The following is a 13,017-nucleotide window of genomic DNA, read 5'->3' as shown; positions in this document are numbered from 1 at the left end:
TTCAGAAACAGCCATACATTGTGAGCTCTGTGAAGCTACAATTGTATTGTTATTCTTACTTTGTATTAAAGCAATAAATCCAGCAGCACTCCGATATGTGATTCAATTATTTATTCATGCCATTAGCAAAGCGACGTTTCAGGCTATTCAGTGTAAGTGTGGCACCTTTACTGATTTGACTTACTTTGTATTACTTAAACAGGTATAGGATCGATTTTTCGGAAACCCGTTATCCAGAAAGCTCCGAATTACGGAAAGGCCGTCTCCCACAGACTCCATTTAATCCAAATAATCCAATTTTTTAAAAAATGATTTCCTTTTTCTCTATAATAGTAAAACAGTACCTTGTACTTGATCCAGACTAAGGGACAAATTCGCTAAAGGGCGAATTTTCCTCTGCGAAGGCTTTGTCACACTCTGCTCCACCTCGACAGGCACAAATTCGCTACCAATACGCTAATTCACTAAAATGCGAAGTTGTGCTTCTGCAGCTTAGGTCAATTTGAATAGGGCAGGTACACTAAAGGTTGTATAGATGCCTTTATTATAGATGTTGGTGCAAATGCTTGAAGTGGCCACTTATTCTTTAAAATGTCCAAGGAAGCAAAATAAAGACAAAAGAGATCTTTAAACAAATGTGGCCTGACCTTCAAATGGTAAAAAAAATGGTAAAATAAAGATTTTTAATAAATAAAACTTGTAAAAGAGGTAACATTCTTTAAAATTCGCACTTGCGGAGTAACGATCATTCGCCTGAGCAAAAATGTGCCTGGTAAAAAGGGAGCAAAAACTCTTGATTGCTAGAAAATTGTCCTCTATGCCTGTTAGTAAATTGGCGATGTCCCTGGAGATGGGATTTCTGAAGAATTTCCAGTAGCGACGGCCAGTTGACTATTTAGTAAATCTGCCCCTAAGATATAATTAATCCTTATTGGAAGCAAAACCAGCCTATTGGGTTTATTTCATGTTTGAATGATTTTCTAGTAAACTTAAGGTACAAAGATCCAAATAATGGAAAACGTTTGTTATCGGGAAAACCCCAGGTCCCAAGCATTCGGGATAACAGGTCTCATAACTGGTATTTCTATTTCAGTCATCCTCTATTCATATTGCTGTTTCTCTATTAAACAAATGCGTGGTTGCTAGGTTAAATTGGACCCTAGCAACTGCTGCTGAAAAAAGGCTAAATATGCAAATGGCTACAGTTTAGCAGGGCCAAAACACTTCCTTATGCCTGACGTGTCCTGGCACACAGTACATTTTGTTGGACTGCTGGGGGGGCCCAAACGGTTCATATCAGAGGGGCTGCTGTAAGATGCCATAGACAATTATATTTGAGTGGGTTTTTTGGGAGGTGTTTGGCAACTGTGCTCTTGAAATACCAGGGTCTATTTTGAATCTCAATCCAGATCTAGACTGGTAGGACTGAAGAAGATATTTTTCTAAGCAGACTTATTGTGTACCTGTGTAGATGCTGACTTGCAAGGAATGGCTTCAAAGATGGAGCATCGGGACGGGGTTTCCACCATAACCAGGGACGGATTGGGCCAGCGGGACACCAGTAAAAAACCTGGTGACCCCCCAGCTCTTGTGGGCCCCGTCGACCCAGATCCACGATCTGCCGGCACCTTCCTGCCGCAAACACCACCAGAAAAACATAGTGTGCGCCTGCGTACAAGTGGCGGTGTTTCAGGGGGGCGGGGGTTCCGGAAGGGGACCATGGACAGCGATCCTAGGGGGCCCCCAGTCGGAGCCTGACTATAACCAGTGCAGTGGTTCTTGAGCATACAAACACCACAGAGATCAGAATCAAACACAAGAAGGGTCATTTACAGCTGAAAGTGCAGTGTGCAAATCGCTTTGTTTTTACCTACTATGCAGTGTTTTCCCTATAATTCTATCACATTTTCACACAACAAATGCATTGGCATCATGAATGTGCGTGATGCAAGTGCATTTTTGCATCAAAATGTTCACAATCACATTCAGACACAATTGTGCTATGCTGAATTGCATCATTTCCCATCCTTGGCTGCAAAATTACATTTGTGTGTGATTCGTTAGGTGCAATAACCTAATGCTGCTGTTATCAAGGTGCGGCTGAATAATATGGAGCCCACTTAAAGGAGAACTAAACCCTAAAAATCAATAGGGCTAAAAATGCCATGTTTTATATACTGGACGTATTGCACCAGCCTAAAGTTTCAGCTTCTCAATAGCAGCAATTATCCAGGACTTCAAACTTTTCACAGGGGTCACCATCTTGGAAAGTGTATCTGACACTCACATGCTCAGTGGGCTCTGAGCAGCTGTTGAGAAACTAAGCTTAGGGGTCATTGCAAATTATCCAGGAGAAAATGAGGTTGGTCTGTTATAAAAGCTGATGATATGGGGCGGAATATTAAATTCTGATGCTAGTTGCACTGGTTTCTGTGCTGCCATGTAGTAATTATCTGTATTAATTACTTAATTAATCAGCCTTATATTGTGACATTTCTATTCTATGTGTACTGTATATTGTGAGATGGTCCCTAAGCTCAGTAAGTGACAGCAGCACAGAGCATGTGCAGTGAATCAATAGAAAAAAAAGATGGGGAGCTACTGGGGCATCTTTGGAGACACAGATCTTTACTGCTAAAGGGCTGTGGTTGCCTTGGGCTGGTACAGAAGCCCAAAACATAATGTACAACATTTCTAGCTACTTCATTAGTTTAACTTTCCTTGTCCTTTAAAGAGGATAGAAACAGAGTGAATATAGTTCAGAACTGAAGTTGGGGGGCTCCGTTTTTAGTGACGCCTCTTACCTCCTTTGCTGCGTTTAAAGCAGACAAATCTATGCCACATGGGGACAATCTGAGCGTTTTGTGGGCAGAGCAATTTCAGCACAGATATGCTCCTTTATGTTAACTCTGTTTATAAAACACAGAAATTGCTTCATGAGGCAACACAGGGTAAGATCACTTCTCTCACGTGACAATGACTGGCCAAAAGCTAGCTCAGAGCGCTGGGAAAGTTTTCACTACACACTGTGCTGAATGACTGGAATACCTTTTAAGGCAATGACACATTTCCGTGAGAGATCCGAACCTTGTGCTCTGCTGTTATTCTCTGAACACAGAGATTAAGCAACGCTCATAAACCAGCAGGATGCTGTGTAATTCTACTAAGAATTATTAGGTAATGATTAACATTTGGAAGTTTATAAAGGCAGATTTATTTAAAAAGATATAATAAAATATGTTATTAATAATAATAATAATAATATAAAAAGCACTCTATACTATCAGAGGTTGAGAGGACAAGTAGCGTCTCTATGGAATCTAATTAGTATTATTCGCACAGACATCATTTGACTGCTGACTAATCACAACAGGAACAGATACTCTCCTTCTCACGCAATGCTCAATATACACTCACTATCCAAAGATCTTGCTGCTCATTTTTGTTACAGGGGTTGTTCACCTTTCAATTCACTTTTAGTATGACATAGAGATCAGACCATCTGCAAGTTTTTTTTTTATTATTTTTCATAATTTCAGCAATCTGGCTGCTAGGATCCAAATTACCCTAGCAACCATGCATTGATTTAAATAAGAAGCAGGAATATGAACAGAAGAGGATCTGGATTGTATGACGAGTAATGAAAAGTTGCAATAACAATACATGCCTTACAGAGCATTTGTTTTTAGATGGGGTCAGTGACCCCCATTTGAAAGCTAGAAAGAATAAGAATTCAAAAACTATAAAAAAATAAATAAAATAAAGGCCTATAGAAAAGTTGCTTAGAATTGGCCATTCTATATGTTAACTTAAAGGCGAACCACCCCTTTAAGCTAACGTTATTCTTACTAGCTGCAAACATGTTTTAATTAGCATTATATACAGTATCATAATTATTACTTGAAATTTGCAAAACGGGAGAGATGATTACACAAAAATATACAATACAGTATATTTCTCCACCCACGCATCACTACCGTACTTGGTGTGTGGATTTACACCATCATAAAGGCCATAAGACTGAGAGATGACTTCTTTCCTTGAGTATGAGTAATTCCACTGGAGCTAACAGAGATAAGAGATACCAATAACTGATGTCTTAAAGGAGAAGGAAAGTCTTCTTCCACTTGGGGGTGTAATGTTAGGCACCCCCAAGTGAATGTATTTACTTACCTGAAACCCCCGGGCCGGTGCTACTTTTAGCAGAAAACTTCCCCAGCCCGGGAGCACCACGGAGCGATCCTCTTCTGTCTTCTTCTTTCTGCACGTGGCTGCGCATGCACAGTAGAGCGAAAAGCCATAGTTTAATTTAAAAGTTGCTATTTCGTTCTACTGCGCATGAGTCTGCCCTGGGAAATTTGAAGCAAGAAGAAGCCGGAAGAGGATCACTCCATGGTGCTCACCTGAAGAACCCCAGGCCAGTGCAGTTTTCTGCTGATAGGAGCACCGGCCTGGGGTTTCAGGTAACTAAATACATTCACTTGGGGTGCCTAACATTTGGCACCACCAATTGGAAGAAGACTTTCCCTCTCCTTTAAAGGAATTTGGAGTTTAGTGATCTCTATAAAGGTACATGTATGGGACCTGTTATCCAGAATGCTTTGGGCCTGGGGTTTTCTGGATAAGGGGTCTTTCCATAATTTGGATCACCATACCTAAAGTCTTCTAAAAAAATGTTTAAGTCAATAGGATTGTTTTGCCTCTGATAAGGAGTAATGATATTTTCATTTGGATCACATAGAAGGTACGGTTTTATTATTGCAGGGAAAAAGAAAATCATTTAGAAAAATCTGAATTATGGAGATTATGGATTGTATGGGAGATGGCCTTCCTGTAATTTCAAGCTTTTTGTATAACAGGTTTGTGGATAACAGATCCCATACCTGTACTTAAGTACACTCGTACAAAATATTCCGGCCGCAGATGCAGGTGCAAACTAACCTTTTCCTACCGCCCTTCCCCGCCCAGGACCCCAACAGTTCCCCAACTTCCGTCTCGAGTTGCGTCTAGATATAGAAGCACGCCGTCCTGCCCCCTCGATGACATCAGAGTCAGGGATGGGACGGACGCGGGTATATAAGGAAGTGTGGAACCGCGGGCCAGCTGCGGGTCTTGATGAGTTGGGTAAGGGTCGGGTCTGGGTCGGCAATTTCTTGACCCACACATCACTACAGTACTTGGTGTGTGGATTTACACCATCATGAAGGCCACAAGACTGAGAGATGACTTCTGTCCTTGAGCTATACCTTGGCAACATCAGGTAGATAAACATATAACAATTATATTTTACATGATGTTAGAATAATATAAAGCAAAAGTAAATATAATGCAGCTATCATGCCATGTAGATAACAGCAGTAACACCATCATAAATTACAGATAGAAATTTTTGAAATTTGAATATACAGTAGAACCCCCATTTTACATTTTTCAGGGGACCAGAAAAAAATGGTGTAAAATTTAGGAAAATGTCAGGGAAACGTATTCTGCATAATGTATAAGTTGGACAACAAAACAACAATGTAAAATGAGGGAAAACTGAAAATCAGGGGATGTAAAAGTTCCACTGTACTCAAATTTGAATGGCTAATATTTGATAGAATGGTTCCGACCCGAAAATTCAAATCGCATTCGATTCGTATTCGTACGAGTTTTTCTCCAGAAAAAAATCTTGAATGTCAGGGAGGCTATTAACATCTCCAAATGGCTCAACGGACCTCTGCCATTGACTTGTACATAAACTTGGGAGGTTTTAGGTGGCAAATTAGGACTGTTTCCATGGTCAAGTTATGATAAATCTCACATTCTAATTTACATTTGAACAGGGGGATTAAAATTCGAATGTGTGAATTTTGAAACTCAAAAAATTTAATTTACTATTCGACCCTTGATAAATCTGCCCCTTAGGGTAAGTCCACATTGGGCGTTTTGGGGAGATTTGGTCGCCTGGCGACTAATCGCCTCGTTTTTGCGGCGACCAATCTCCCCAAACACCTTCCCCGACTCTGCGCCAGCTAAAATGGAAAAACACCGGCACTAATCACACGCGGCGGTTCGTTTTTCGAATTTGCACAAAGTTGCCTCGAAAACTTCGGGCAACTTTCGGTTTACCTTTAAAGTAACTTTTAGTATGATATAGAATGGCCAATTCTAAGCAACTTTTCAATGGGTCTTCATTATTTAATTTTTTATAGTTTTATAGTTATTTGCCTTTTTCTTCTGACTCTTTGCAGCTTTCAAATGGGCGTTGCTGACCCCATCTACAAAGCAAATACTCTGTAAGGCTAAAAATGCATTGTTATTGCTACTATTTATTACTCGTCGTCCTATTCAGGCCTCTCCTATTCATATTCCAGTCTCTTATTCAAATCAGTGCCTGGTAGCTATGGGAATTTGGACCCAGATTACTGAAACTGCAAACTGGAGAGCTGCTGATTAAAAAGCAAAATAACTCAAAAACCTTTAATGATAAAAAATCAAAACCAAATGCAAATTGTCTCAGAATATCACTCACATAATATTAAAAATTAATTTAAAGGCGAACAATCCCTTTAATGTATAGATTATATAAATTGCAAAATACTCATCTTTGGGAAATCTAAAGTAAGTTCCCAAAGAAAGACAATACAATGTATTTTACAAACTAAACTTTACTTTATTCTTTGGTTTCCTCTGCTTTATATTGAACTAAGGTCATGGAACTAAAGATAAAAGTCTTTCTTTGCACAGAATGTCAAGCAAAAATATGCAGAAAAATATATTCATAACCCAGTGTGTTTAGGTAGTAACACCCAAACAAATGGAAAAACACAGTACAGACAGATCTAGTTTTTACTTGTGCAACTTGTAGCGCTTTTAATGTTATTACACAACAGCATCACAGTCTAAGCCAATTGTGTTGGTAAGTGTTGACAACCCCATAAAACAGTCAGGCTTCTGCAAATGTTGCCCCAGTTCATTTTAATGGACAATAACATTGATTCAGAATAATTTCAGAATATATACATTTCGTTGAACCAGTGGGAAGTGCCAGGTACAATATGGGATGTAAGCAAAAGGTCAGCACTCGACAGAGGGATATAATTAACATTTTTATGAGTAATTTCACTGGAGCAAACAGAGATAAGAGATACCAATAACTGATGAACAGTTCAGTGTTAAAAATGAAACTGGGTAAAGCTGTGCAAAATGAAAAAGTTTTCAGTAAAGTTATGTAGCCAAAAATGTAATCTATAAAGGCTTACCAGTCAGTCACTTGAAGATAGCTTGCTTTTAGAATAGGACCTGCGTGCTAAGGATCAAAAGCTGATTAAGTAAAAAGTTATGTTCCCTATGACCCGCTCAAGTCGCTGACTGACTAGCAGGTTAGAGAGTTGTAAAAGAGGAAGCTGTATTCTGACTATTGCGTTAGCAATCCGTTCACCACAACCTTTATGGATGACATTTTTGGCTAACCATATTGAAAACATTTTTTTATTTTGTAATATATTGCAAATATTTTGTATTTTGCAAAATTGTATCCAAAGAGTGGAAAAAGCAGAGTTAGTATTACATTAAACACGACAGCCTGCCCTATGCTCCCTCTTTCTATATTCCATATTCCATATTCTGCCTACCCTATGCTCAGTATGGGGGAAATTTACTAAAGGGCAAAGTGGCTAACGCTGGCGAAAATTCGCCAGCATGACGTCATTTTGGCACTTCGCTGATTTAATAACGGTAGCTGTCGTTACCGTTAGTAAATCCCCAAACGCCTTCCCTGTTCCTGCACCGGCTAAAATGAAAAAACGCCGGCGTTAATCACACGCCGCTGCGGTTCGTTTTCCGAAGTTGCCTGAAGTTGCCTCACGAGGAATCTTTGGGGCGACTTCGGAAAACGAATCTCCACGTGTGATTAGCGCCAGCGTTTTTTTCATTTCAGCCAGCGCATATTCAGGGAAGGCGTTTGGGGAGATTGGTCACCGCAAAAACGAGGCGATTAGTCACCAGGCAACCAAATCTCCCCAAAATGCCCTGTGTGGCCTGACCCTTAAAAGGTGATAGACTGAAAAAGATCGTAATTTTTTTTTGGGGGTACCCTCCTTCCCCCCTACATTTGCTTACATATGGCACCTAAACTATACTGTGGACACATGTGTAGGGCATTATAACAACTTATAATTTATTAAGGTTCCCTGGCCTTGTGTAGTGTAATGTATTTGCTATAGCATATACGGCCATTGTACTTTAACTGCACGCCGTATGCTAATTAGCCAACGCTAGTAACTTCGAACTGCTGATCATAATTTCGCTGGCGTAATCTCGCCAGCGTTCGGTACCCTCCTTCCCAACTTCGGATCTTCGCGAATTAGCGTTGTCCAGGTGAATTTTCGCCTGGCGAAGTGTTGTGATGTGCACGAAGCCAGCCCTGGCGAATTTTCGCTTGTTTGTGAATTTGCCCCTATGTCTCATACTCTGCCTTCCCTATGCTCCCTTTGTGTATCATACTCTTGAATTATTTAATTTAGGGGAGACAACCTTATCATAATCTGAAGCTTTCTGGATAACTTGTTTCCACATAACAGTCCTATACCTGTATATATACAGGTATGGGACCTGTTATCAAGAATGCTTGGGATCTGGGGATTTCATATTTCATATCTTCATACCTTAAGTCTACTAGAAAATCATTCAAACATTAAATAAACCCAATAGGCTGGTTTTGCTTCCAATAAGGATTAATTATATCTTAGTTGGATCAAGTACAAACTACTGGATAACGGATCCCATACCTGTATAAAAATTTCAATCAGGATGACATTAAAATATACACAGTAAGTAGGCTGGCAAGTGAAAACAAATATGTATACAGTACATGGGATGTCACCGTGTCCATACTATTTATAGGAGCCTCACCTTTGCTGAAGCTACTTCTCTATTCTCTCAGCCTGAACTGCTCGGAGCAGCCTTACATTGAGTGAGAGAAACTTGCTGTGTGAGCTGTCCTCTCTGCCTGCGTACACTTATTCAATTTAGTGCTCTTTTTTGAGGGCAGAGAAGTGACATTTTGTCAAAGTCCCCTTTACTTTAAAGTGCTGCCCTTCATTATAATTGAATCCAGGCTTATTTGTCCACGTTTGGTGGGCAAACCAACACTTTATTTAAAGGGCATGTAAAGGCAAAAAAAAAAAAAAATCCCATTTTTACTTTCTTTAATGAAAAAGAAACCTATCTCCAATATACTTTAAATAAAAAATGTGTACCGTTTTTATAAGAAACCTGACTGTATGCAGTGAAATTCTCCCTTCATTTACTGCTGTGGATAGGAATTGTCAGATGGTCCCTAACTGCTGAGCAGGGAAACAATCATACTTATGAACAGCAGGGGGAGCCCCCGCCTTACTTCCCAGCCATGCAGAACTTAAGCAGCTTTGTTTATGACGATCCCTAAGCAGCCCAGACCACACTGAGCATGTGCACAGTCTTAGTCTTGCAAAGATGTTTAACAAAGTTACAAGATGGTGACCCCCTGTAGCCAACTTTGAAAGCATAAATTATTTGTTTGATTAGGCTTGTAGTGCAGTAAGTTCATGTTTATATTTAGTATACAAAATACAGCATTTCTAGCCTTATTCTATTTTAGACTTTACATGCCCTTTAACCAATATATGGGCGAGGACCACCAGGATAATATATGGCAGGTTTAAAAATCCTGTTGTGATCCCGTGAGAGGAACAAAAATCTTATAAGTACATGGCAGTGTATGTTTCTGAGCCAAAAAATTTTTATTACCTCTTTAAAGGAAAACTATACCCCCTCAAACAATGTTGGTCTCTATAAAAAGATATTGCATTAAACAGCTCATATGTAAAATCCTGCTTCATGTAAATAAACCATTTTCATAATAATATACTTTTTTAGTAGTATGTGCCATTGGGTAATCACAAATAGAAAACTGCCATTTTAAAAAACAAGGGCCGCCCCCTGGGATCGTATGATTCACAGTACACACAGACATAACAAACAAAATATACTTGTTAGGGCACATGAGCCAATTAACAGGCAGAGTCTTTTGCTTCCTCACTTCTTCCTGTAAAGCTCCCCATAGATGCGACGATTCTTCTTGCCGAATGACTGATTTTAGGGAAGTCCGACCAATCCTTCGAAATTATCGTGCAGTTAGTGGGATTTGAACGATCATATCTGTCAGGAAATTGATCGGCCAGGTCAAAAAATCTTTGTCGGCCCCAGTGCAATCTATCTATGTTTGCAGGGCCAAGCAGGCAGCTCCCCTTTGTTTTCCTGTCAAATTGGTCTTTTAGTTGATGGTCAATTCGTACGTTCGTTCAGAGAAAATCGTGGTCTCACGATGAGGATCGGATCTTAAAAATCTCAACATCTATGGCCAGCTTTACAGTTAGAAGCTACAGTATTTCTGGTCAGGTGATCTCTGAGGCAGCACAAAGACCATCACGAAATGGTGGTTCAAAGCAAGAGATGTAAAAGGGTGGTATTTACTTAAACATATATTCCGGTTTGATAAAATTCTTTAATTAATTTGATATAAAAAAATCTGTTGCTTAAATATTAATTTTGGGGGTATAGTTTTCCATTAACAAAGAAAATAACTGCCATCCACACGGCGTTACTTTCAGGCGTAGTTTCAGTTTAAAGGGCAAATGTCACACCAAGAAATCATTTGAAATTCTATTATATCGTGTTTGTTCTCTATGCAATTTTTTATTTTGTAATATTCGTCTCCTTTAAAGAGAACCTGTAACCTGAGAGCATTTTGCGCAGCCATAAAGCTTTTTGCAAGCTGACTAAATGTGCTGTTAGATTTTTTTCTTGTTTGGGGCCTTTGAAGGTTTTATTCTACCTTTTTGCTGAGTTATGCCTTGTTTCAGCCAGGTGATGCCACAGGGGAGGGCAGAATGAAAAGGAATTATGGTGAATGTGTTTTGCATAGGATTGCCACCTGTTTGGTTTTGACCCGAACAGTTCAGTTTTTCCAAGGCCTGTTCGGGTCTCAACTTTCTGTTCGGTTTTCAGCTTTATGAAACCTGAACAATAATCTGGGCAATAACTAAAAACATTTAACTACTAAGATACTCAATTTAGAACAACACAGGAATGAGGAAGACCATCACTCTGCCTAGTGACCAGGCACTGCGTCTGATGGTGGCTGACGTGAGGATGACTCTAGAAAGAGTAAACCCACGGAAGGCTGCAGGACCAGACAATATCCCTGGCAGAGTGCTAAGAGAATGTGCAGATCAGCTGGCAGATGTTTTCACTGACATCATAACATCTCCCTGATCACCTCCACTGTCCCGAAGTGCATCAAAACCACCACCATTGTTCCCGTGCTGAAGAAGTCATCAGTGTCCTGCCTCAACTACTACCGTCCTGTGGCACTCACCCCCACCATCATGAAGCTTGTCAAGAAACACATCAAAACCCTGCTGACACCAGCACTGGACCCCCTACAGTTCGCATACCGTCAAAATCGCTCAACAGACGATGCAATAGCCACCACCCTCCATCTGGCCCTTTTTCATCTGGACAAAAAAGACACCTATGTTCAAATTCAGTTCATAGACTTCAGTTCAGCATTCAACAATATCATTCCTCAGCATCTGATAGAAAAGCTGAGCCTGCTTGGACTGAACACCTCCCTCTGCAGTTGGGTTCTGGACTTCCTGACCGACAGACCGTAAAGCCACCAGCATTGTAGCTGATCCAACACACCCCTCACACTCACTGTTCACACGCCTGCCATCTGGAAAAAGGTACCGAAGTATTAGGGCCCTCACTACCAGACTGTGTAACAGTTTCTTCCCCCATGACCAGACAGATCTCTCTCAAACACACACTCCATCTGACCTTATTATATGCCACAACGTTACACAGCCACTGTACACCACTGTACGCCATGCTGTCCTGTCTTGCAGGAGTTGCATATTTTTGCACTTTTACTTTTTGTCTGTTGTCCGGTACGTGTATGTTGTGTGTAGCACTATGGTCCTAGAGGAACATTGTTTTGTTTCACTGTGTACTGTACAAATGTATATGTATGAAATGACAATAAACCCTCTCATTACTCTCTTGACTCTAACAATAGACTTTGATATTTTGCTTGTACAATAAAATATCCAAGCTACTCTATGATCACACTCTGATGGGTAAAAATGCATTCATTGTGATTCACCTTGGGAGGACTGTGAAGAAACACTTCAGGAGGAAGAATATCACAGGGCGGTGGGCACATAAAACCCTTTTATATTTTTCTATTGTGTGATGCAACTGCTGTATTGAAGATTTTAGCAGGTGTTGGCATAGGATTTGCTTTAACTAATATACATCATTCTCCTAAAATTTATTTTAGAGAAAAACATTGGGTTCATAATATAAAGCAGTCTCTTTATGCCTGGATGAAAGAGCACAAAAAGCTCCTCACCATATACTGCAAGTGTTGGATTCCTTATCTAGAAACCCTGTATTCAGAAAGCTCAGAATTTTGGGAAGAGCATCTCCCATAGAGTACATTTTAAACTTTTAAATATTTTTTTATAAAATATTTTCCCCTTTCTCTGTAATAAAACTGTAGCTTGTACTTTACAGTAACTAAGCTCCATAAATCCATATTGGTGGCAAAACAGTCCTACTGGGTTTATTTAATGTTAAAATAATTATTAGCAGACTAAGGGCAGTGACACACGCTAAGATTCGGGGAGATTAGTCGCCCCCCAGTGACAAATCTCTTCTTCTGACTAATCTCACCGAACTGCCTTCCCGCCGGCTAGAATGTAAATTGCCAGGCAAGTTCGGAAAATGAAGCATTCCGAGTGCCATCCCGCTGGCGATTTACATTCTAGCCGGACGGTATGGAGTTCTAAATTACAAAAAGACTCTCTATCTGGAAAACTGCTTTTGTTTTTAAATTTTATTATGTAAACTGGCATAATGAAACCCGATATTGTCCCTGGCTACCCCCCAGTAGATTAGATCTCCTTGCTATGTGTAAAACTTTCCCTC

The sequence above is a fragment of the Xenopus laevis genome, chromosome 6L, assembly GCF_017654675.1.
Source record: "Xenopus laevis strain J_2021 chromosome 6L, Xenopus_laevis_v10.1, whole genome shotgun sequence".
NCBI classification, from domain to species: Eukaryota; Metazoa; Chordata; class Amphibia; order Anura; family Pipidae; genus Xenopus; species Xenopus laevis.
The sequence above is the reverse complement of the archived record's forward strand: the minus strand, read 5'-3'. Positions refer to the sequence as shown.